The sequence below is a fragment of the Bison bison genome, unplaced genomic scaffold, assembly GCF_000754665.1.
Source record: "Bison bison bison isolate TAMUID 2011002044 unplaced genomic scaffold, Bison_UMD1.0 scf7180017864182, whole genome shotgun sequence".
In the NCBI taxonomy this organism is placed as follows: Eukaryota; Metazoa; Chordata; class Mammalia; order Artiodactyla; family Bovidae; genus Bison; species Bison bison.
The window spans coordinates 958,608-986,161 of record NW_011494754.1 but is presented as its reverse complement, the minus strand read 5'-3'; the positions used below and the strand labels follow the sequence as shown (position 1 = coordinate 986,161).

The 27,554-nt window shown below is 40.1% G+C and overlaps 1 protein-coding gene across 4 annotated transcripts in view; it reads right to left on the bottom strand.

Moving 5' to 3' along the window:
* Positions 1-27,554, bottom strand: part of LOC104991105 (cytidine monophosphate-N-acetylneuraminic acid hydroxylase) — a 295,241-nt gene that overhangs the window by 75,669 nt on the left and 192,018 nt on the right. The window contains exon 1 of one of the 4 annotated variants that reach the window (XM_010843453.1): positions 7,734-8,016. The exons of the other annotated variants lie outside the window; for them this stretch is intronic. The gene's annotated coding sequence lies outside the window, so the exon portion shown is untranslated. Of the gene's footprint in view, positions 1-7,733; positions 8,017-27,554 lie in introns of those variants that run through there. 4 annotated transcript variants of the gene reach the window in all.

Here is a 27,554-nt window from a genome sequence, read left to right as displayed (position 1 = left end):
ACAAACAAGCAAAAAACACACAAACAAGAAACAAGAACAAACAGAAAACAATTACCTTAAATATAAGTAGTTCAAATACAGTAATTACAAGACAGAAATTGGCAAAGGGAATGAAAAGCCATGAATCAACAATATGCTGTCTGTAAGAAATTCATTTCAGATACAGTACAGGAGAGGTTTCCCTGGTGGCTTGTGGTACGAGAATCTGCTTGTCAAAGCAGGAGATACAGGTTCAATCCCTCACCTGGAAAGATCTCCTGGAGAAGGAAATGGTAACCCACTCCAGTATTACTGCTTGGGAAATGCCACGGACGGAGGAGCCTAGCAGGCCATATTCCATGGGGTCGCAAGAGCCAGACACAACTTAGGGACTAAACAACTACAATACAGGAAGTAGAAAATAAAAGGACAAGAAAAGATACACTACTACCCGTTAAACAAAAAGAGCAAGATTTGATTATGTTAATGTTGATGTAACCAGTAATCATAAATTTTGAGCCACACCTCAAATATTCAACCTGTGGATTAAAAAGTTAAAACTTAAGGCTAAATGGATTCCTATTCCTGTTTTCCAAACAAGCCAACATCAATAAAGCACATTACCTTATTCAGTTTCCCTCTTAATAAAGCACCAGGCGTGCCCTCTTCCGGTGATGCATCAAGATTGAAACATACCCGGAGGAGGACGCACGTTCTCTTCCTCTGTTGTGACACCTGGCTTCTGTGCAGTTGAATGCTGCCATATTGAGCCCTACTACCTACACGCATGCTGTGCTGGTAGCTGCAGGCTCGCCAGAATTGACTGGATCATCATCACTGTGTGTGCTGGGGAATGGAGCTGGACAGTACCTTAAAGGAGAGTGACGACACAGACCTGCCCTGCTGTCGATGGAGAGAAGAGCAAGTTGAAGGAAATCATCTTTTTTTTTCAAGTTGCAGAACTGTAGCCCTAAGAAGCAGAAGTTTGCATTTAGTTCTTTGAGTTCTTCTTCTCCTTCAAGTTCAAGACCAGAGTTTCTTGAACTGACCCCCTGATCTGATGCACAGGGCCAGGGGCATCTAGCACATGAAGATAAGAGCACTGTTTCTCAGGTCTAAGAACTTAGGCTCCTCCCCCTTGATGCTGTGAAGACTGTAGCTCTGGGTTTTATCTCTATTCCTTCTGAGGCCTGTTTCATTTCTAGTTTCCAAACCGCCTAGAACTGTATGTCTTATGTAAACATGGAGAAGCAGGATTTTCCGTTTGGAAAGGGTAGATGTTGTATACTGTAACTATAATTTCCAGGATCAGAAATTCAAGTCAAGTTATAAGGGGAAAAAAAAAACAAACACCAAAAACCTGATGCATACATTCTTTCAGAACTAAATTGAATGAAGAATATGTGACACTGACCACTACTTAAAGAATACCATTTGCAAGAAATGTGGCTACCCTGTTCAAACGGTTGGGTCTTGCATCAGATTTGACCTCATTTGTAGCCACTTAGCTTCCTGGTGACCACCCTAAGTATTGAGAAAGCACCAAGAGGAACATACTAACTTTATGTAGAGTTAGATTTAGGTCAGTAAAGGTCATAATAAATGTAAGCGAAATCATTTTTCTTAAGATATTTACTTCCAGGGCAGCTACAATAAATGAAAGATATATGATTTAAAAGCTACTAGAACTAGACTCTAGGGAGATAAATGTGTGATCCCCTCATCATTTCAGCAGGTCCAATCTTATATTACATTTTTGGGGGGTGTATGTGGCCAAGTCTTTGCTGCCCCATGGACTTAGCCCGCCAGGCTCCTCTGTCCCTGGGACTTCCTAGGCAAGAATCCTGGAGCGGATTGCTATGCTCTCCTCCAACAGATCTTCCCAACCCAGGGATCAAACCTGTGTCTTGTCTCTTACGTCTCCAGCATTGGCAGATAGGTTCTTCACCACTAGCATCACCTGGGAAGCCCATATTACATTTTTCTGTGTGTGGGGGAAATATCTGACCAAGTATCTTCCAGTTTGGAAACTGAAAGAATACGTTCCCAGGAATTAGGGAAAGTGGTACGTTTGTATTTCCGAAGATGTCAGCACCTTCCCACGTGGCTGTTCTCACAAGGTGATTGACATTCCTCTCACGGAGATTTGTGTTCCCTCCACTGGCATATGGGTGGGAGCTTGGGACTGCTCCAAACAATGGAGCATATGACATATTGGTGCTTCGTGGCTTCTGAAGCTGGATCTAAAATCATACAGCTTCTACCTGGCCCACTCTTTGGAGCCTGTCCTTGGAAGCCAGTCACCACGTTAGGAAGAAGCCTGGGCCACATGAAGGAATGACATGCAGGCATCTGGCCACTCCAGCTGAGGACTCAGGCTCCATCCACCCCGGGCATGTGAGGGAGTAAGCTTTCCAAGGGCTCCATCCCTTCATCCCACCCCTGCTCAAGTCTTCCATCTGAGGCTCCAGAGAGCACGTTGCAGAAACAAGCTGCCCCTGCCGCTATGCACTAATTGAGAATGCCTGACCACAGAGCCTGACCTATAGGCTCTGTGAGCATAATAAATGACTGTTTTCATTACTGGGGGAAAAAGTACTCAAGTGATGCTTAAATTAAGTTTCTGTTAGTATAAAAGGAAAACCTTACAGATCTTGTCAGGCTAGGAGGCTACAGACACACAGCAGTAGCCCCACAGAGTCCAATTAGAGAAAATTTACACAGAAGAAATAAAGCACATGGAATCCCCCAACTCTCACTGCGGGGACTACCGGGGCCAGGTAGAAATGGTCTGCACCCACCACGGCAAACATGTAGCCAAGAAGGGCCAGCCTCTGAGAGAAGTCTGGATTCACAAAAGAAAGGACTTGACCTCACACCAAAGATATATCCACGTGACACATTTAGGTTGTTGCAAATATAGGTTAACCTATGGAGTACTTGGGTTCTTTCGACAGTGGGAAATGAATGACAGGATTTCTAGGTCCAAGAAGCAGAAGAGGGAGAATGCATGCTGAGGGCCTGGGTCCACGCCGAAGGTCAAAGTCTGCACGTGGAAGGCCCTGGAACAGTCTTGAAGTGCTTTTGTACACCCAGAATGCTGCACCAGCCAAAAGCCGTGCTGCCCCTTTGCAGATGGCTCTGGTCAGCTCAGCCTGGCAGAAGGAGATGGGTACCCAGGCCATCCAGATTTGTCTCCCAACAGATTTAAAGAGAAGAAAGGGAAAATCTCCCCTAACCTTCTCCTCTGCCCTCCTCCCATCAATTAAAACAAGATTGAGTTATTTCTCACTCTTCAGTTTGACAGAATTTTAAAGATGAATATTATTCACTGTTGATGAGCACCTTGGGAAAGGTGTATGCACATAATAGTCACAGGGGTATAAACTGGTAGCTTTGGGGGGAAATTTGACAGTATCTAGCAAATTTTAAATGTGAGTATCCTTTGATTCAGCAATTCTGCTTCAAGTATGATTTTTTTTTAAAGAAGTGCTTTAGCATTTGTACAAAAAAAAGTCTGTTGAAAACAAAGTATTAAAATAACCAGTAGAGGAATGAGCAAATAAATTAGGGCACATCCTTCTGTGAATACGGCAATTAGACATAAAGTACATTTATGGGTGGGGCTTCCCAGGTGGCCCTAGTGATAAAGAACTCACCTGCCAATGCAGGAGATGTAAGAGATGCAGGTTTGATCCCTGGGTCAGGAAGATCCCCTACAGGGGAGCATGGTAACCCACTCCACTATTCTTGCCTGGAGAATCTTAGGGACAGAGGAGCCTGGCAGGCTACAGTTCTGCTGCTGCTGCTAAGTCGCTTCAGCTGTGTCCAACTCCGTGTGACGCCATAGACGGCAGCCCACCAGGCTCCCCCTTCCCTGGGATTCTCCAGGCAAGAACACTGGAGTGGGTTGCCATTTCCTTCTCCAATGCATGAAAAGGAAAAGTGAAAGTGAAGTCACTCAGTCATGTCCAACTCTTCGTGACCCCATGGACTGCAGCCTACCAGGATCCTCCATCCATGGGATTTTCCAGGCAAGAGTACTGGAGTGGGGTGCCATTGCCTTTTCCAAGGCTACAGTTCATAGGGTCGCAAAGAGTCAGACACAACTGAAGCAACAGAGCCCGCACACATGCCGACTTATGGGTACCAACATAAATAGGGCTGTACAACACATTGTTCATTTACTTCTTTTGACTTGGAGTGTGCAAAAAAAAGTCCTACTTATAATTCAGTTCAGTTCAGTTCAGTAGCTCAGTCGTGTCTGACTCTTTGCACCCCATGGACTACAATATGCCAGGCCTCCCTGTTCATCACCAACTCTTGGAGCTTACTCAAACTCATGTCCATTGAGTCAGTGATGCCATCCAACCACCTCATCCTCTGTCATCCCCTTCTTCTCCCACCTTCAATCTTTCCCAGCATTAGAGTCTTTTCCAATGAGTCAGTTCTTCACATCAGGTGGCCAAAGTATTGGAGCTTCAGCTTCAGCATCAGTCCTTCCAATGAATATTCAGGACTGATTTCCTTTAGGAGGGACTGGTTGGATCTCCTTGCAGTCCAAGGGACTCTCAAGAGTCTTTTCCAACACCACAGTTCAAAAGCATCAATTCTTCGGCACTCAGCTTTCTTCATATATATATATATATAGTCCAACTCTTATAATTACTTTGCTTTAAAATTAGTATCCACTTTATTAATGCTACAAAATTGCTACACTATTGCTGGGAGTGAAATATGTTTGCTCACCACCAGATTAAGCCTGGAACATATTGATTACAATTGAATTTCCAGAAACTCTTTCAATCTAGTACATTATAGTTACTCAAGAACTGTTTAATCAGTGAATGAAACAGTCAGGCCAGCAGCACCAAGGTTCCTCCCAGATCCAGTTACTTCTTGGATTCTACCTAGAGAAAAAACTATTCTTATAAAGCGGTCATGATAATACCGCTGCTGCTGCTGCTGCTAAGTCGATTCAGTCGTGTCTGACTCTGTGCGACCCCATAGATGGCAACCCACCAGGCTCCCCCGTCACTGGGATTTTCAAGGCAAGAACATTGGAGTGGGTTGCCATTTCCCTCTCCAATGGATAAAAGTGAAAAGTGAAAGTGAAGTCCCTCAGTCGTGTCCGACTCTTAGCGACCCCATGGACTGCAGCCCACCAGGCTCTTCCATCCAGGGGATTTTCCAGGCAAGAATGCTACCATGCTGATAAACAAAATGTGCAAAATTGAGTCCTAAGTTATAATTTGCTGTACAAATTCCAGGAGCTATTTTGTGGTTGGTCTTCACTGGATAAAAATTACTTCTCTGTCAAGTTCAGAGTCACTCTGGGAAGTTGCAGAGAGCCTTATTTCAATTGTTTATGTAAGAAGAGAGAAGGGGCATGAAGGAGTAGGAGGAAGGATCAAACAATAAAAACACTGGACAGTTGAGGATGAAGAGGAGGCTGATGACAAATGCAAAGTCTGAATGCTAGTTATGTAAAAAAAAAAAAAAAAGAATAATGGTAATAGTCAGGAAAGGCTTTATATATGTATAAAGTATTAACCAAACACTGCATTTAATCCTCATAACCAGGAAACTCTTGAAGTTGAGAGAGGCTCCCAGAGATCTTCTATGCCAGTTCTCTCACCTGACCGGTTGATTTAGTTGCTAAGGCGTATCCACCTCTTGTGACTCCGTGGACTCTAGCCTGCCAGGCTCCTGTGTCCATGGGATTTCCCAGCAAGAATACTGAAGTGAGTTGCTATTTCCTTCTCCAGTTTCACCTGATTATTATTCCTTACTTATGCTTGAAGGGAAACAATTGAAGGCTTTTCAAAACTATTGGAGCAGAAAGAGCCTCCAAACTTGGTTATAAGCTTCTTAGAGATGCCATAACTAAGCATGACAAACTGGGTAGCTTAGGATAACAGAAATGTAAGCTTTCACAGGTCTGGAAGCCAGAAGTCTTAAATCAAGGTATCAACAGGTTGGTTCCTTCTGAAGGCTGTAAGAAGAATCTGTTCCTGCCTCTTAGCTTCAGTGCTGGCAATCCTTGGCAGCTCCTGGCTCATAGATTGTCACTTCAGTCTCTGCCTCCATCTTTAAATTACCTTCTTCTGTTTCTCCTCTTCTCGTCTGTGTGCTTTTCTGTTCTTATAATCCATCTGCCATTGGATTCAGAGTCAGTTCTACCCAGATAACCCAGGATAATCTCACCTTAAAATTCGTCACTTAATTGTATCAACAAAAACCCTTTTCCCAAATAAAGTCACATTCAGAGGTTCTGACTAGACATATCTTTGGATGGTGGGGCAACCAACCAACCAACTCAACACAGCATGTTTGTGTGATTTTACTTTTGGAAGAAGGCTTCTAGAAGGGAAATACATTTAAAGGGAAGTAAAAGATAAAGCTTTTTTAAAAATTCACTTTTCCTAGGCAGTTCCTAGTAAATGGTTTGTAGTGTTCTCTTCAAAATGTTCTAATGTTCTCTTTCAAAACTGGTCCAAGCTAAAAAGTTACTAAAACAGTTACCACATACTAAAAGCCTTTCACCCTCCCAACTTTTCTTTATGAAAATCAGTTAAAGAAAACAAAATTTCTCAATTGTAGTGTCCTGAGAAATATAATTACTTGAGAGGGAAGAATGCATAAACAAGCAGCCTAAGAGAGTTTGATGTGCTACCCACTAAATTTAGATTCTCTTTCCAGTGAGGTGGTGGGTTAAATACTGAAAGGACCCTCGTGCTGAAAACAACTAAAAACAGATAAAAACCTTAGAAGAGTCAATGAGCTGTCACAGAAGAAGTAAGCGCTTCTCAAACCAAGGACTGAGCAATATCGAGGGAGCACTATCTCCAGGCATTTACCAGACAAGAGGGGAAGGGGAAACGAAGATTCAGCTTTGAAGTCATAGCCTCAAAAAGGCTTCAGAGACACAGCCCAGAGCCTGCCCAACCTGAGGGATCTAATACATCTTCTCCCCAAAAGTTGGTATCCCAGTGGGTTAAACCATCAATTTAGAAAGGAGAGAAAAAAAAAAAAAAAAAAAAAAGAACTCAACTTTCATCAGTATTTTCAGCCTAAATTCACATTACCTGGGAGAACTGGAGAAGAATTTAATTTTCAGTGATCCTAGACTAGAAGTTCTCATAAACTTGGAAGAAGCAGATGAAGACCCTCTAGAGAGGACTCCACTTCTAATGCAACTGAAGACTATTCCTTCAGGTAAAATTCCAAAGCATTGAACAGCCCGTAGTACAAAAGAACTCAACTTTCAAAGCACGATAAGCCAACGCAACACCATAAAAAGGTCCATAGTAGTATCATTAATTCAATTCTATGAACTGAAACATGTCTCTCCCCATATGTCACCTACGCCTAAAAGAGGTTTCAGGCAAATTCTAACCAAGAGAACACTGACAGAGCCACACTGACAATAGAAAAAGAATAAGCAATAAACATTGCCAGAGATATAAACGGTTCAGTTCATCAGAAACCATCTGAGCCTCCAGGGAAGCCCCTTCTGAAATCTTAGTAAGTTAAATTTGCATGCACTCCTAACAGCCTCAAGAATACTGACAAATTCTAAGGAGTAAAAAGCAAGTTCAAAACCAAAATAGACGTGTAAATACTTCCTCAGTAACTGAGAGCATAAGCAGATAAACGTATTTTAGCAATTGTCGCGAGTGCGCAGGCGCAGCCGGCGGCGCGCTGAAGGCTCTGACGCGCCGGCAGCGAGCGAGCGAGCGAGGCCTTCTCACCTGCGGCACCTGACGAAGAGTGTGCGGGAGGCGGGCGGGGGGCCTGAGCGGAGGCGCCCCCGGAGACGCAGGCACAGCAGGAGTCTGGCTGCACTCGGAGGGGCGGGAGGGAGAGGCACCAGAGTTGAGGGAAGACAAAAATAGGTTCTACCAGAGAGAGGTGCCTGGCTGGGAACCGCGTGGGGACAAGGGGTACCTCCTGGGCGCGGCCCAGGCCTCAGGACTGGTACTCGGGAACGGTTCCTGCTGTCCAGTTATCTCGGGAAAGGCTCCTCCCCGCCGCGTCACTGACTACTGACGGCTCGAGGACATCTGGGAACCCGCCCCGCACCCCCCGCCAGGCGGAAGGTCCCCGGGGCTTCCCGCGCGCACGGGGCGCTCCCTGCCCCCACTGTTTCTCCACCTGGGGCTTCTTTTCCCTGAGGGGAAGCAGGAACTTAGCTCCGATCATGGCTGGTCTTCAGAAAGAATTTTTTTTTTTTTTTCAATTTTCTTTCTTTATTTATTTAAAAAAAAATTTTTTTTTTTAAATTTTATTCTAATGATGGTACCTGTGCAGCTTCCAGACTTGCTAGAGCTACGGTCAGAAAACTGGTAGCCTCCAAAGGTACATGTTCGGGTATGTCAGGGGGGAAAGTTAGTAAGGATGAGGAGGGTTTGAATAGTGCAATTTAGAAACCTGACCTAATGAATGTATATACCTACATATGGCCAGTGAGCACATGGAAAAGTGCCCAGCACCATTCGTTATCAGAGAAATGTGAATTAAAACCCCAAACGAGTAGGAGATGAAAGTATCAAGAATGATTCATGTAATTCCACTTCTGGTCAAGATGGAATAGTAGGGACCGGGTTTACCCTCTTGTTTGAAACAATCAAAAAATAGAAAATAATTAATATATATATGTACACATATATGTATGTACACATATATACAGATGTATATCCTCTATAGCATACATAACATGTGATATTTTAGATATTATATATAATATTGTATGCAATGTCTCTTCATATATAATGCTGCTATATCATGTATAACATATACAAAATTCTACATATTATTTATGATATATAATACATACTTTTATATATTGACTCTATATGGTATGTATAACATGTATCATTTATAACACACCACTCAACAACTAAAGAATACACATTATTTTCCTGCACATTTGTAACAGTTACCTAGATGATTATACAAAGGTTGAATCTCAGCTAATTTCAAAGGGATAATGTTACACAGAAAAATAATATTGCATATGTTATAATGCAACCTAGCTCAGAATCAAAACCAAAACATTTACTTTTGGAAATTAAGAAACAAATATGTGTGGGCTATATTGAAGTGAAAAGTGAAAGTGTTAGTTGCTCAGTCGTGTCCGAGTCTTTGCCACCCCATGTCTTGTAGCCTGCCAGGCTCCTCCGTCCACAGAATTCTCCAGGCAAAAATGCTAGAGTGGGTTGCCATTTCCTTCTCCAGAGGATTTTCCTGACCCAGGAATGGAACCCAGGTTTTCTGCATTGCGGACAGATTCTTTACCATCTGAGCCACAGGGAAGCCCCCGTAGTGCTACGCTGGTCAAAAGTAAATCACAATAGATGAGAAAATATTTAGAAGTAGGTTTGAATGAAAATGTACACAACAAACATGCAGGATTCATTGAAGCAACATTTAAAGGTAAATGTTGACAGTGGAAAAGAAGAAAGTCTGAAATATAATGAGCTAAATACGAATTCCAGAAAGTTAGAAAAAGAACTGCAAAATAAACAGAAAAAAAAGAGAAAATAAAGAGCAAAATTTAATACAATAGAAAATTAACATACAATTGAGATAACCTATTTAAAACAATCTATTCAGAAATTAATTCTTTGAAAAGATCAAAACAAAATTCAAAAATAGTAATATTATTGATCAAGAAAAAAAAGAAGACATAAGTCACCATTACAGGTAAGAAAGAGGATATACTATAGATACTGCAGACATTAAAAAGATAGCATAATATACAAATCTTTGGGGCTCCCCTGATGACTCAATATTAAAGAATCTGCTGCCAATGCAGGAGACATGGGTTCAATCCCTGGTCCAGGAAGAGCCCACATGCCACGGAGCAACTAAGCCCATGTGCCATAACTATTGAGCCTGCACTCCAGAGGCCAGGAACCACAACTGTTGAGTCCACATACTTCAGTTACTGAAGCCTGCCGGCCCTAGAGCTTGTGCTCTGCAACAAGGGAAGCCACCTCAATGAGTAGACTGCGCACCACTACTAGAGAGTGGCTCCCACTTGCCACAAGGAAAGAAAAGCCTGCAGAGCAACCTAGCACAGCAAAAAACAAATAAAACTATTAAAATCTTTGTACCAATAAATATAAATGTATAGATTCAATGGATAAAGTCCTAGAATGATATTACATCTAGTATATTCCATCAAAAGTTAATTATGAACACTAAAATAGCAAGGATACGAAGACTTAGTTATTAAGGTATCAGTTCTCCCAACTGATCTGTTGGTGCAATAGATTCAATGCATTTCCAATGATAATCTCACTAAGGTTTTGTGTAGGAATTGACAAGTTTATTCTAAGATGTATATGGAAATACCAACAACCTAAATAGCCAAAGCAATCTTGAAAAAGAAGAATAAAGTTGGAGGACTTACACCATTTGACTTCAAAGCTTTTAATAAAGCTCCAGAGTCAAGACTGGTGCTAGTAAAGGATTGAAAGATTAGGTTGATGGAACACAATGGAAGCCATTTGTTATTTTTCAACAAATGGTACTGAAGGAGCTGAGTGCTCATGCATGCTCAATCACTTCAGTCATGACCAACTCTTTGTGACCCCTGTGGACAAAAGCCCTCCATGCTCCTCTGTCTATGGGGTTCTCCAGGCAAGAATACTGGAGTGGGTTGCCATGCCCTCCTCCAGGGGATCTTCCTGACCTAGGGATTGAACTCATGTCTCTTAACGTCTCATGCAATGGGTTCTTTACCACTAGCACCAACTGGGAAGCCCAGAGTGCTCATATGAGGGAAAGAATTAACCTTTATCCATACCTCACATCATACACAAAAATTAATTTGAGATGAAACATAGTCCTTATAAACTATGAAAGCACAGAAAATAACTTTAGGACTTGGAAGTACACAAAGATTTTTTAGAAATGGCACAGAAAGCATACCATATGAACAAGAAATTAACAAAGTAGACTTTATCAAAAAATTTTTAAACTTCTGCTTAGCGAGATATAGCAAACTCTAGCTGTGAGAGAATATTTGCAAAACACATATCTGATGAAAAACTCATGTCCATGATATACAACTCAAGAATTCCTACAACTCAAGAATAAAAAGATAAGGAACCCATTAAAAAAAAACAGGCAAAAGATTTGAATGGACATTTCATCAGAAAAGATAAATCAAGGGCCAATGAGCACATGAAACAGTGCCCGACATCACAAGTCTTCAGAGACAGGCAAATCAAAACCAAAAATGAGTAAGAAACAAAAGTATCAAGAATGTCTCATATATTTCCACTTCTGGAAGATGAAGTAATAGGACCCAGATTTACCCTCTTGTTTGAAATAATCAAAAGTAAAGGATAAAATATATGAAAGAACAATCAGATAACAAAGAATGGTGATCTCCAAGAAAGAGTAAACAGACAACGTAAGTCAAATGACTTCTCCAGCATATTGTTCAGAGAATTTCCTGGTCACAGAGAAGGAAAGGGATACCTTTTCAAAAGTCTCCCAGTGTTTGGGAAATAGCTGTGGGTCTGGAGAGTTTGGGGCAGCATCCCAAACCTTAGCACTTAGAAAGTTTCCAAAAATGTCTGTGGAATTGAACTGCTAACTCTCAGTAATACATTTCAACAGGTCAGAGTCAACTGTGTACCAAGCACTTGGAGCCATTAATGTCCCCTGACCCCCCTCCCCCCACCACTTCACCCCATAGACAAAGTGTTACTTAGGAAAAGTTTAAGTGGGAACCTCTCTGTAGTCTTCAAATGCTCACCACCATTTCCAACACTGCCTACCCCAGCCCCAACAATGCTTCCCAACCCGCATCCCCACCAGCTTCAATGTGCTCCTCCTAGCCTGCCATCCCCAAGCCCGGAGGTTTTTTCTTACCGCTGTGTGTGTCAGTCGCTCAGTCGTGTCTCACTCTGTGCGACCCCATGGGCTGTAGCCCACCAGGCTCCTCTGTCCAGTGGGATTTTCCAGGCAAGAATACTGGAGTGGGTTGCCATTCCCTTCTCCAGGGGATCTTCCCAACCAAAGGATCAAACCTGAGTCTCCCATATTGCAGGCAGATTCTTTACCGTCTGAATCGTCAGGGAAGCCCAATATGTAATAAGCTATGAATAAAATGCTTTTACCCCTGGAGCTCTCTCCGACATCTTTCCTCTCTTATATAATGTATTTTGTCTGGTAATTGAAATTTCCTGAAGACACATCTTAACCCAAGAAGAGCTGCAGTGGTAGAAATTTCTACTGTTCACGGATACAAGAGGGGAAGAGTTTGGAGCAAGCAAATCCTGACCATGCTCCTTAAATCTCACCTTCTTTTTCCTCTATGCCCACCCCTGAGAAGACTCTTAAATTGAATATTCAGAGCATCTCAGAGAGTATTTCACCAAGGTAAAATGCCCAGTGTGTTTGGGGAAGGAATGATAGGAAGCAGGTAAGAATATAGAGATTTCATTCAGCAAATATTAATTGGTTCCTACATACTGGGTACTGTTCTAGGTTTGGGGGATAAAGCAATGAACAAATGCTTTTGTTCCCTTTACATTAGTGGCCCTCAAAATTTCCCCACCATAGAAATAATTTACCCTGGAACTTTGAGTTTATGCTCTCAACAAGATCCCCAGATTATTTTGATTATCAGCTAGTTTGAGGAAACACTATTGAAGCAGCAAGTTGAGATGGTCCTTATTAATTAAAAGAAAGCAACCTGTACTATCGCCTGCTGTTGACTTTTAGAAAACAGTTTTGTTAACTATCTAGGTGCTACTCTTACTTCACATGTTATACATGCATCCAGGACCTGTCTGAGGCAAATGTGAAGTGGATGATGTTGGCCTTTAGTGTCCTCCCAATTTCCCCCCAAACACCCAGAAGTCTCCTGATATGCCCATGACTTGTGTAATCAGGTGCCACCTGCAAATTCCCAGTATTTATTAATCCCCTCATGACCTGACCCTCAATTATATTTGAGACTATAACATATATCGAGGACTTTTGATAAACCAATGTGTTCTTACTGATTTACAATTATTTTACCATGTAATCATAAGAACTACTCTATACAGTAGGTGTGATTATCTGTTTTGTAGATGAAGAACATGAGACTCAGGGATAGCATCTGTTTCCACTTTATTCACTGAAGGACCTTCATTTCTTTTTTTTATTTTTAAAATTTATTAATTTTTAATTGAAGGATAATTGCTTTACAGTACTGTGTTGGTTGCTGCCAAACAGCAACATAAATCAGCCATAGGTGTACCTATGTCCTGGACCTTCACCGCTTTAAGCCTCAGTTTCCACATCTGTGGGCTTCTCTGATAGCTCAGTTGGTAAAGAAGCCACCTGCAATATAGGAGACCCCGGTTCGATTCCTGAGTCAGGAAGATCCACTGGAGAAGGAAAGGCTACCCACTCCAGTATTCTTGGGCTTCCCTTGTAGCTCAGCTGGTAAAGAATCTGCCTGCAATACGGGAGACCTGGGTTCAATCCCTGAGTTGCAAAGATCCCCTGGAGAAGGGAAAGGCTACCTACTCCAGTATTCTGGCCTGGAGAATTCTGTACAGTCCACGGGATTGCAAAGAGTTGGACACGACTGAGCGACTTTCACTTTCCCACATCTGTAGCAGTGAAATACTCTACCATGCTTGCTTCACATAGGTTGTGGAGTTACTGAGCTTATGGATACAAAGCTCCTACTATTGCATTTGCCACAGAGCAGCCTTTTAATATATGATCATCAGTAGCAGTCCCATAGCTATCTACATACCCTGCTTTGTTTTTCTTCAAAATTTGTATCAGTATTTGACATTATATGTTTGTATATCATTATCTCTCTATCCCACTAGACCATAAACTCCTTAATAGAAGGAATTTTGCTTTGTTCACCTCTCTTCACAGGACTTATAATAACACATGGCTCCTAGGAAGCACCACAAATATTTATTGAAAGAATGGTTGTTATGGCCATAATTACCTCTGTCATACCTCACTGCACACACAGTAGCTGCCCTTTAAATGCTTGCTATGGGGTTTGCGGCAAACAGAAACAAAAGCATTTACCATCATACTATACTGCCTCTCACCACGGGTAAATTGAAAGAATAAATGACCTCCTGACTGAGATAACATATTTGAAGACACAGATCACAAAAACAAAGGGAGGCTCTTATATAAATTTGTCACAAATTATACTGTGTCCTTTCTACCCTGGTTTCTATGAACAAAAGTTGAATGCCACAGACATGCAAGAAAGAGTAAGTAACATAAGCACATTCCCCCCCCCTTAATTTGTTATATGGTGTCCCCAATCCCTGTTAGATCTGGCCATTTGGATAAGTAAATTATAGAGCCTCCGAGTGGGTGGGGAGTCTCTGGCTCTAGTCCTTGGTTTGGTTTCCCTTGGCTCTACACTCATTTTCCAAAGTCAATTTGTGCCTCATTAATATGATCTATTTGATTTTGTATATGGCTCAGAACTATATCATCACAAGGCTTCAAAAAATGCATCAGAATTTTACACGTCAAAACATATGATACTCTTTCATTTCAGTAACTTATAAAAATGCTTTTGCTACTTTAAGGAACTAGGTATTTGTGATCATCTGAGCTAAGTTAATAGACACAAAAAGAATTTTTTTTCTTAAATTTTATATAATATAAAAGTACATACATATTTATTGTTAGAAGAAAAGACTATAAGAGTATTTAAGAAGAAATCAAATCTCCTCTGCTCCATCCTTGTCATTCTATCCCTAGAGGCAGCCACCAATGACCATTTGGTAGTTATCTTTCTAAACATTGTGAAAAACAGACTTGCGTTGATCTACTGTCTTCCTTTGTGAGATATGGCACTAAAGAGCCACTTAAAAATTATAACCATTCTTTTTTAAAATGTTCTACTATTGAGAATCTCAAATACACACAACAGTAGACAAAATAATATGACCTCTCATGTACCCATTACCTAGCACAACAACCATCAACCCACAGCCAACCTATGGTCCCAGCCAAACTCCAGTTCATTTCTCTCTATCCAGGATTTTTTAAAATAAATCCCTTATATCCATGTATTTATATATTAATCTCTAAAAGCAATGACCCTTTTTAAACAAAACTGTATGCTGATATTACATCTGAAATATTCCTCAATAGTATTAAATAGTCAGTGTTCAAATTTCCAATTGTCTCGTAACTGTCATAAATGGAGTTTTTTTTAGCATTAAAAAATTTCGGGATCTAAACAAGCTTCCTGTATTATGATTGGCTGATATATATCTTTTTTTTTTTTTTGGCTGGTATATCTTTTTAAGTCTCTTTTCATTAGTAGACTCCCTTCAATTTCCTTTGCCCTAAAAATTTGTTTGTAGAAGAAACTATGTTTTTTGATCCTCAGAGTTTTATACCATCTGACTCTTGCAGATTGCATCCCCATGGAATAATTTAACATGTCCTTCTGCCTTCTTATGTATTTCCCTTAGTTGAGTCTAGAGGCTTGATTAGGTTCAAGTTCAGTGTTTCTCTTGAGTGTTGCATAAGGCAAAGCTTTGTTTCTTCTATTAGGACTCTCATGATGTCAGACTTGGTTTTTTTTTTTCATTGTTTATTGAAGGAATTTAATATACTAATGTGCACTATGAATCATCCAGAAAGAAAGGATACTGTGTTCCACATTCCCCAAACTTATTTAAGATGAAAATAATTTTTGGCATCACAGCTAATAGAGACAGAATTTAACACAACAACTTTGAGAAATGTTGCCCTGTATTAACTGATGAAAGCTTTTTCCCTCCGGAGAAGTCAGACTCTGTCTTTTTGTAATGTCTCCAACCTTTGATGTTCAGTTTGGAGAAGGAAAAGGCAACCTACTCCAGTATTCTTGCCTGGGAAATCCCATGGACAGAGGAGCCTGGAAGGTTACAGTCCATGGGGTCACAAGAGTTGGACACAACTTAGCGACTAAACCACCACCACTGTGATTCATTATTTTATTAGAATGTGCAAGATGGAGACCTGCCATTCCTTTTTAAAAATAAGTTAACTATAATCCTTTTGTAAGATGTTTCCCTTTATTGACTAGTTACCTAACTGTATAGTCTGTAAATGAAAGAGAGGATAAATGCTTGATTCTTTCCCCAATCCTCCAATTTCTTTTTAGTACCATTTGAATTCATTGAGTTAGCATATTTGATGAATTTAAATCCACAGCGTTAATCTTAATGCTCAAATCAGTTCATTTTGGCCAGTGGGGCTCTCTTCAGATTGACTTCTGTGAGTCATTTTGAGATGATCCCAATGGTATTTGACAGCTCCTTACTTCTTGTATGATAAGATATTCCACATTTATCTGGTAGATTTCCTGCTCCAGATTTCAAATCAGCTATTTCTCCTAAAAGCTTTGGCTTCTTTTGTTGGAAATAAGTGTCTGGAAACCACAATTCAGGTTCTAGAGCTATGACCACTTTTAAAAGATGTCAGTTTGCTCACATATTTTGGATGTTACAAAGAACTTTCTGCAAGCTGTATATAGTCCTAAAAACACTTGCTTGTTTAAGAATGAATTATCTGATATAAAGAAAAAAGAAGTTTTTAATTAAATAAAAAAGGAAGAAAAATGAATTATCTGAATCTCCTGCTTCTTTTTTTAAGATATAGATCTTTTATTTTTAACTTTTTATTTTATATTGGAATATAGCTGATTTACAATGTTGTGATAGTTTCAGGTGCACAGCACAGTGAATCAGTTATACATATACATGTATCTATTCCTTTTCAAATTCTTTTCCTATTTAGGTTGTTACATAATATTGAACAGCCTTCCTTGTGCTATACAGTAGATCCTTGTTGGTTATCCACTTTGTTTATTTTTGAAATAATTTTATTTGTTTATTTAACTTTTACTATGCTGGGTCTTTTGCTCCTTGGGCTTTTCTATAGTTGCAGGCAGCGGGGCCTACTCTCTAGTTATGGTGCAGGGGCTCCTCATTGCGATGGCTTTTCTTGCTGTGGAGCATGGGCTCTAGAGCACAGGCTCAATAGTTGAGGCACACAGGTTTAGTTGCTCCACGGCACGTGGGATTTTTCCGAATCAGGGATCAAACCCATGTCTACTGCATTTGCAGGCAGGTTCTTTACCAGTGGGTCACCAGGGAAGCCCTATCCGTTTTAAATGTAGCAGTGTGTACATATTCATCACAAACTCCCTAACTATCCCTTCCCCCATTGCTGCTTATAATTGCTCAATGTATCTGTGTCCTTTCTGAAGCTAAGAGTTTTAGAACCATAACTGGTCCCAGACCCAGTTTGTAGCATCCTAGTCACTCAGAATATATACTTTGGATGAGAAAAATCTGGCTTTAAGTGCTGAAAGAAACTACCAAAAATGAGTTTCAGAAATCTGAGGAGAAATAGGTGCATTATTAGATAACTCAGTAGTCTCTGAGGTCATGATTTTAATAGGTTTAACAGGTTTTAATAGGTTTAATTTTCTTGGATGTTTGAGTTCATATCAGTTCAGTCACTCAGTTGTGTCCGACTCTGCAACCCCATGGACTGTAGCACACAAGGCTTCCCTGTCCATCACCAACTCCCAGATCTTACTCAAATTCATGTCCATCAAGTCAGTGATGCCATCCATCTCATCCTCTGTCATCCCCTTCTCCTCCTGCCTTCAGTCTTTCCCAACATCAGGGTCTTTTCCAGTGAGTCAGTTCTTTGCATCAGGTGGCCAAAGTATTGGAGCTTCAGCTTCAGCATCAGTCCTTCCAATGAATATTCAAGACTGATTTCCTTTGAGATTGACTGGTTGGATCTCCCTGCAGTCCAAGGGACTCTCAAGAGTCTTCTCCAACACCACAGCTCAAAAGCATCAGCTCTCAGCTTTGTTTATAGTCCAACTTTCACATCCATACATGACTACTGGAAAAACCATAGCTTTGACTAGACAGAACTTTGTCAGTAATGTCTCTGCTTTTTTTTAATTAATTTATTTTTTATTGAAGGATAATTGCTTTACAGAATTTTGCTGTTTTCTGTCAAACCTCAGCATGAATCAGCCATAGGTATACATATATCCCCTCCCTTTTGAAACTCCTTCCCATCTCCCTCTACATCCCACCCCTCTAGGTTAATACTGTTTGTTTCCTGAGCCATACAGCAAATTCCATTGGCTATCTATTTTACATATGGTAATGTGAGTTTCTATGTTACTCTTTCCATACATCTCACCCTCTCCTTCCCTCTCCCCATGTCCATAAGTCAATTCTCTATATCTGTTTCTCCATTGTTGCCCTGTAAATAAATTCTTCAGTACCATTTTTCTAAATTCCATATATATGCATTAGAATACGGTACTTAACTTTCTCTTTCAGACTCACTTCACTCTGTATAATAGGTTCTAGGTTCATCAACCCCAGGAGAACTGACTCAAATGCATTCCTTTCTATGACTATTACTCAGCCAAAAAAATATCTCTGCTTTTTAATACACTGTCTAGGTTTGTCATAGTATGTTTGTTTAAAAAGCAACCACTTCACAGGCCTAGACTCTATTTTTAAAGGAGCACTTCTGCGAAAAGATACAAGTCTTAATTTCCTACTTCAGATCATCTTCACCTGAACATTTCAACCTAAAATAATTGTCTAATAGGGATAAACAAGGGTGAGGCAGGTCTGAGGGCTTGGCAGGGGTAGGACAGGGATGGAATGACTGGCTGGTTGAGAGATATGAAGCCTTTGGTTGGTGGGTGGGGAAACACATGCAACGGATGTGCCTGTTAAGTTGCAGATAGGCCCTGGGCAGTTTGGAGGGGTAGGATCTGAAGTACAGGCCACAGTAAAAAGCTCAGTTGAGAGGCTGAGTTGAGAGGTTCAGTTGAGAGGTGGATCTGGCTGTTGCTGGGACAGGGAAGGGATGTAAAAAAATTAGCCTTTCTTCCTCTGTTTCCCCTCCTTCCTCTTATAACTTTCTGCTGAATTTTGCTCCCTCAAGCCCCATCTTTCTCTGTTTCTTACGATAGCTTCTTTCTCCAAGAATATTTAAGCAACCATCATTTGTAATAAAAGGATGAGAATTTTTGCTTGCTAATGGGAAAACCCAACACTGGCTACCTCCACCAAATGAGCTATTGTGAAGAGCTGGATAGCTCTGCAAATCAATAAGAAGCTAAGAGAACTTGCCTTGGAAACTGGCAGGACCCTAGGTAGCTCTGGGAGCCAAAAAGAACTAAAGGATCTGTTTCCTGGCAGGAATGCTCTTCCGGGATGTCTGGGATAAACCAGTTGTCAGAATCTCAAAAGAGAGTTTGCCTTGCCAAGGTCATGAGAGAAAGTGAGAGAGAGCCCACTGGAATTACTCTCCCATCAAGGCTACACATGATAGGGGAGAAGTGCTTGAAACTGGCTGTCCTGTTAGGAAGAGGGAATGAATGCTAGTCAGTCAAAAAAAAAAAAAGATGGCTTTTTAAACTCAAAGATATTGACTTATTATCATTTCTTTGAAAAATGAATATGAAAAGTGTTAATATTATATCTACACTATCATGCTGCACCTTTTTTTGTTAGTTTCTTTTTTTTTTAATTGGAGGATAATTGAGTTACAAGGTTGTGTTGATACCTGCCATGCAACAACTCGGGTCAGTCATAACTATTACTTTTAATCTATGTGCTAAGAATTATGTCATTCATAGTCAATGTTTCTGTTTTTTACAGCAAAGCTGTAAGTTTGGCAAGATGTTCTGCCTGTAACTGATACTCAGAGAGGTTAAATGTGACATTACAGCTAGTAACTGGCAGAGATGAGATTTGGATCCAAATCTACTGACCAAACAAATCACTGTTCCATGCTGTTTGACACTCCCACTGACCCATGCCTTCACCTGACCTGCCTCTTGAGATATCTGTATGCAGGTCAGGAAGCAACAGTCAGAACTAGACATGGAACAACGGACTGATTCCAAATCGGGAAAGGAGTATGTCAAGTCTGTATATTGTCACCCTGCTTATTTAACTTCTATGAAGAGTACATCATGAGAAATTCTGGGCTGGATGAAGCACAAGCTGGAAATCAAGATTGCCAGGAGAAATATCAATAATGTCAGATAGCAGGTGACACCACCCTTATAGCAGAAACTGAAGAAGAACTAAAAAGCCTCTTGATGAAAGTGAAAGAGGAGAGTGAAAAAGTTGGCTTAAAACTCAACATTCAGAAAACTAAGACCATGCATGGCATCTGGTCCCATCACTTCATAGGAAATAGATGGGGAAACAGTGGAAACAGTGACAGACTTTATTATTTTGGGCTCCAAAATCACTGCACGTGATGACTGCAGCCATGATTGCTCCTTGGAAGCAAAAACGCTTGCTCCTTAGAAGAAAAGCTATGACCAACCTAGACAGCATATTAAAAAGCAGAGACATTACTTTGCTAACAAAGGTCCATCTAGTCAAAGCTACAGTTTTTCCAGTAGTCATTATGGATGTGAAAGTTGGACTATAAAGAAAGCTGAGCACTGAAGAATTGATGCTGTTGAACTATGGTGTTGGAGAAGACTCTTGAGAGTCCCTTGGACAGCAAGGAGATCCAACCAGTCCATCCTAAAGAAAATCTGTCCTTCATTGGAAGGACTGAGGCTGAAGCTGAAACTCCAATACTTTGGCCACCTGATGCGAAGAACTGACTCATTTGAAAAGACCCTGATGTTGGGAAGGATAGAAGGCAGGAGGAGAAAATGATGAGATGGTTGGATGGCATCACCAACTCAATGGACATGAGCTTGAGTAAACTCCGGGAGTTGGTGATGGACAGGGAGGCCTGGCATGCTGCAGTCCGTGAGGTCTCAAAGAGTTGGACATGACTGAGTGACTGAACTGACTAACTGCAACATTAATTTGGACGTGTTTGTTTCTCATTCATTGTTATTACTGCAGATTCTTAGTTATTCAAATTTTGTGGCCTCTTTCTTGAATTTTTAAAGGCAATGCTTTCTCTTTATTTAAAATAAATCTTTTAAAATTAAAAGCTAATGTCCTGGTTTGCTTTCATTTCCTCCCATGAGTCAGTGACCTTAAGAATAAAAGGTTCCATACCCCTGGACTAAGGCCAGGGAAATAAAATTCCATTATTAGTACCAGTCAACTCTGATAAAGTGCCCTTTCCTCACCCTCACATCCTTTCACAACTTTTTTCTGCTCCCACAGACATAATTAGTCATCAAGGCCTAATTGTTTTTTTAACTTCTTACAGAAAATTCACAATATACAAAAGTAGAAAGAATGATACCATCAACTCCCTTGACCCAACTTATATAATTTACTCATACACCCTCACACATGCACATTTGTAGGCAATTATTTAAAAAAAATTTTTTTAATTGAAGGATAATTGCTTTACAGAATTTTGTGATTTTCTGTCATACATCAACGAGAATAAGCCTTAAGTACACCCTGTCCCCTCCCTTTTGAACCTCCTTCCCATCCCCCTCCCCATCCCAACCTTCATCCTGTCACAGAGTCCCTGTTTGAGTTCCCTGAGTCATACAGCAAATTCCCATTGGCTATCTATTTTATATATGGTATTGTAAATTTCCATGTCACTCTCTCCATACATCTTACCTTCTCCCTCCTTCCCTCCCCCATGTCCATAGGTTTGTCCTCTATGTCTGTTTCTCCATTCCTGCCCTGAAAATAAATTTATTGGTACCATCTTTCTAGATTCCATATATATGCATTAGTGTATGATATTTATCTTTCTCTTTCAGACTTACTTCACTCTGTATAATAGGGTCTAGCTTTGTCCACCTCATTAGAACTGACTCAGATATGTTCCTTTTTATGGCTGAATAGTATTCCATTGTATATATGTACCACAACTTCTTTATCCATTCATCTGTTGGTGGACATCTAGGTTGCTTCCATGTTCTAGATATTGTAAAGAGTGCTGCAATGAACATTGTGGTACATGTGTTTTTTCCATTTTGGTTTCCTCACTGTATATGCCTGAAGTGAAGTGAAGTGAAGTTGCTCAGTCATGTCCGACCCTTTGCGACCCCATGGACTGTAGCGTATCAGGCTCCTCTGTCCATGGGATTTTCCTAGGAGTGGCATTACTGGGTCATATGGTGGTTTTATTCCTAGATTTTTAAGGAATCTCCATACTGTCTTCTATAGCAGTTGTACCAATTTGCAATCCCACCAACAGTGTAAAAAGGTTCCCTTTTCTCCACACCCTTTTCAGGATTTATTGTTGGTAGACTTTTTGATGATGGCCATTCTGACTAGTATAAGGTAGTATCTCATTGCAGTTTTGATTTGCATTTCTCTAATAATGAGTGGTGGTGAGTATCTTTTCATGTGCTTGTCAGCCATCTATATGTCTTCTTTGGCGAAATGTCTGTTTAGGTCTTTTTCCCATTTTTTTGATTGGGTTGTTTGTTTTTCTTATATTGAGCTGTAGAAGCTGCTTATATATTTTGGAAATTAATTCTTTGTCAGTTGTTTCCTTTGCTATTATTTTCTCCCATCCTGAGGATTGTCTTTTCACTTGTTTGTAGTTTCCTTTGCTGTGCAAAAGCTTTTAAGTTTAATTAGGTCCCACTTGTTTATTTTTGTTTTTATTCCCATTACTCTAGGAGGTGGGTCATAGAAGATCTTGCTTTGATTTATGCCATCAAGTTTTCTGCCTATGTTTTCCTCTAAGTTTTATAGTTTCTGGTCTACATTTAGGTCTTTAATCCATTTTGAGTTCATCTTTGTGTGTGGTGTTATGAAGTGTTTTAATTTCATTCTTTTGCACATAGCTGTCCAGTTTTGCCAGCACCACTTATCAAAGAGACTATCTTAGCCCCATTGTATATTCTTGTATAGACAATTCTTTCCTCCCCAGCTGGATGATTCTGAAGCTAACTCCAGACATCATGATTTTATCTTTGAGGATCTCAGTATGTATCTCTGAAACATGAGGATTCTAATCAACATAATTATAACATCATGACCAAATCTAATGCATTTGTTTAAAATTCCTTAATATCAAGTATCCAGTCGGTAGTCAAATTCCCCCAGTTGTCTCATATATATTCTGGGTCAAATCAGGATCCAAACCAGGCCAAATTTTTAAGGAGACATCAATCACTGTACAACCTTTTACAATCTCAATTTTGTTTGAACACAGCTTTTTCATTTCAGTTTTCTTTTAGAAATCAGATTCTGATTGGTAGTCTAAGCTTGCCTGACATTGAAGTTGCCCTTGGAGGCAAGTTGCATGAGTCAGGCTCTCTCAGCCCACATCTCCAGGTTAAATAAGTATATCTCTCAATTTAGTTAAGAGAAAAAAGCCAGACTTTTCTTTATATTTTTCCCCTTTTTCATGCTTTTATCATTTCTCCTAATGGAGTAAAGAAAGCAGGAATTGTTCTCTAAAATGTAGCATTTACTGGGACTTCGCTGGCAGTCCAATGGTAAAGACACCACACTGACAATGCAGGGTCACAGGTTTGATTCTTGATCGGAGAACTGGGATCCCACATCCTGTATGGTCCAGTGAAAAGACTTCTTAAAAATTTAAAAATAAAACGTAGAATTTACTTATGGGAACCCTGTCTATAATAACTTCACTTTACACCTAATCCAAATGTTCATCAGAAGGGGCTTGGTTAGGTTGGGATCAAACCTGGATCTCCTGCATTGCAGGCAGATTCTTTACTGTCTGAGCCACCTGGGAAGCCCATACATATTGTGAATATTTTCTATTCATAATGTATGAAATATGAACATTAGAAATATAATGCATATATTGTATATAAGATAATATATAAGTATAGTTCCTTCTTTCTGTAATCTTTCTTCAATATCAGGAAAAATTTAGATTTTTCTCTACCATAGATACACTATTTTTTCAACTAGGAGAATACGTGAAGATACAACTCAGTAGTCTTCCTTTAATCACAGCAACAATATTGCACTATGATTCTGTGCCAAATACTGAGGTAAGTTTTAGACACATTATCTCATTTAATCTCTGGAATAATTATTTGATATAAATAATGTTATCTACATTTTGCAAGTAAAGATAGTAAAACTTTAATTGGCAAAGTTACTTGCTCAAGTCAGAGTTGGGGTCCTTATCTCATGCTTTTCCATTCTAAGGTCTATAACCTCACCCTCTGGAGCACACTGATCTTACCTTAATAAGTGTAATAAATATAAAGACGATGGCAATTCTCCAAAATGCAAGGCCATCATCTTCTCATGCTTCTCTTATACTTTTCTTTTTATCTATTTATTTGGCTATGCTGATCTTTGTTGCTGCGCATGGGCTCTCTCTAGTTGCAGGAAGTGGGAATACCCTCTAGATGAGGTGTGTGGGCTTCTCGTTGTGGTGGCTTCTTTTGTTGCCGAGCATGGGCTTTAGGATGCTATAGCAGGTGGCTCAGTAGTTATGGCACACGGGCTTTGTTGCCCCGAGGCATGTGGGATCTTCCCAGACTAGGGATCAAACCTGGGTCCCCGGCATTGGCAGGCAGATTCTTAACCACTGGACCACACCATGAAATCCCACAGCATGAAGTCCCTCATTCTTCTTTTAAATAAGTGTAATAGATCTTCCAATTGTGTCAGAAGATCTCAAGACCACGCCCAGATTTGATCATTTGTTAGGAGGACTACAGGACTCAGCATATATTTGAACTTCTGGCCATGATTTATTACAGTGAAAGAAGGCAAAGCAAAATCAGCAAAAGAAACGGGTACTTGAGGCGATGTCCAAGGGGACCAGGCACAAGCTTTCAGTCCTCTCTCAAGGCAGTCCCTTAGGATGCATCTACCCCCAACAGCAAGCTGTGATGACACAGATGAACTGTTCCCAAACAGGAAAGCTTATTAGAGAGTCAGCACCCAGGGTTTTTATTGGAGGCCACATAGGTACCCCCTGTTTGGTATGTAGCCAGATTCCAGACTCCCAGAAGAAAATCAAGTGTTTGATGTAAACCTGTTAGTACAAATGGTTTGGGCTCAGTGAGCCCATCTTACCAGTTAACCATGGGAACCCTTCCCAAATTTAAATTCCCAATTGCTAGCCAAGGGCCAGCCTCGTAAGTCAGCTTGTCAAACGATGCTGTTCAGACTTGTTAATTCTATTTTGCACAGCCATGAAACAATTAGGAGTCAAATGCACAATAAGAATAAAGTTACATCAGCAACCTCCAGTCTACTTTTGTGATGAAAATGGAGAAGCCAATCAATACCTCTTTTCAGGAAATCACATTTTCCCTCCAGAAACCTGAGGATACAGTGCAGAACCCTAGGGTCACAAGCCAGACAGCCCTTTGACATCCACTTTCTGTGGACAAAGGCATGGAAGTTCTTGTCCCTGTCTTCACTTTCCACATTTTTCTTCACCTTCCAAGAAATTTTAGAAAGAATTTTTCCTATGACTATAGCTGTACCCATTCAATTGCTCAACGTAAGGAAGGTCTTTGAAAAGCGATTTGTTTTTGAGCTTCTCGGTCACTATTATAACCTCTTTGACAGCCACTTACAAATCAGGTGACATGTACAAAGAATGAAGGCTGAAAAAGAACTTAGCCAAGTACCTGTTCACTTAGAAGGTACTGTCCCTCCCAGGTTAGTTTGCCATACACTCTAGGGAAACTCTAACTTTACTTTTAGGGCAACTTTTGCCCTATCTTTTTTTACATGAATTATTACACTTTATACATCCAGGCACCCAAGATATTATGTATGGTGTCAATTAAGGATATGCTATCTTATGTACGTCATGTGTTCAGAGTTCAGCACTTTGAGGATTGTCCAAACACTAGACCAATTTGTCCTGTCCAAATGGAGTTCTTTCCTTGTTTACAATTCAGTCTCCACCGAAAACGATGGAAATGGAGGGTTGGGAGACTGCTGTGCTTACAAAATCTGAGTTGAAAACTTTTAAATTCAGCTCAGTTCTGGTATCATTTATGCATGTCTTACTTAGATACATGGAAGGCTATATTTCCTTCTTCACCCTCAAACCAATTTGTTATAGCCATAACAAGTCAGATATTTGCCTCTTTGGGTTTGGAAATCATTGAAGTTACACATCTGCTAGTATATCCCTTCCGAGTGCTATAACTCTGGATAACATAATATTTGCGTAAAAATAAACAATACATTTGGGGGCTTTATGTGCTTTTATGGATTCCCCCAAAAGGAAATTTTAGCAAATATGTTAGACAATGTTCTTTCTCTCTGTTTTAAAGTGTGTATAATATATCTGTACTTGCATTGAATCAAAGATATTCAACTACACTCAATAGGTATGTAATTTCTACCTATGAGTAAATGGGAACTAGCATATCAAAAATCTTCCATAAAAACTTTGTCTACTGTTTTCTTGATTCATTCTGTGATCATGTAGTGCTTATGACATCTCTTTAACTAACTAATAGTTTATCTCCTCCTTTTTTATTTAACACATCAGACCTTTGTCTGTTCTCCATCAAAGTTCCCCTAAAGGGACTTCCCTGGTGGTCCAGTGGTTAAGACTTTGAAGGCGGTGTGGGTTTGATCCCTGGTCACACAATTAAGATTCCATATGCCTTGTGGCCAAAAAATCAAAACATAAAACTGAAGCAATATTGTAACAAATTCAATAAAGACTTTAAAAAATAGTCCACAACAACAACAATAAGCTCCCTATAAGCAATGACTATATTTTTATTAATCTCTATATTGAGCCAGATATGGGAAAGATAGCTGGTATTTATTAACCTTTTATTGACCGGGTGAATGGGTAAATAAATGAATAGCTTGTAAACGCCTGAAGAATATGAGCTACCTATTCCAGTATCTTCCACATAGTGTTTACTAGATAAATATTTGTGATCATGAAGGGGAATCTGAGTACTGTTGCAAAACCAGACAAGTGGATGTGCCTTGCTGCTTCTCCAGAACTGAAAATTCGCAAGTAATACTCATTTCTTAGAGATACATGCCAAAAGATTTATGAATGAAAAGACTTTGATGTTTATGACTTGCTTCAAAATAATCAGGGAAAATGGGGCACAACACACAACTAAAACAAGATTAACCAAGAATTGATATAAAGTTGAAGTTTAGCATATGTTTGAAGGTTTTCATAATAAAGTTTCATAGTGAACTTTGCTTGAACTTTGCCTGAGATACAGCTAACATGTTTATATATCCATGCCAGTTTGTTAATTTTTTTCTGGGAAAAAAAGATTCTATTTACTGATTACCTAGATAGCAAATCTTTGTCAAGCTTTCTGGCAACTTTTTAACATCTTTATTTGGATAATTCCCCACCATTTGGATCCTTGACTTCCCAGCATATAAACCAGAACTCACTTTTCCAGCCTCCTTTGTGGCTGGGATACACACACACACACACACACACACACACACACACAGGACTTAGAGTCTGTCAATCAGGAATTCCCAGAAAAATCACCAGTTCAGAAGAGTGACATGAATAAGGAGATTCCAGAAAGAATTGTTTCTGACGAGAGTGGTGTGGAGGCATTCAGCCTACAGAGGCAGAACTGACTAGGAGCCCAGCAGTTGCAT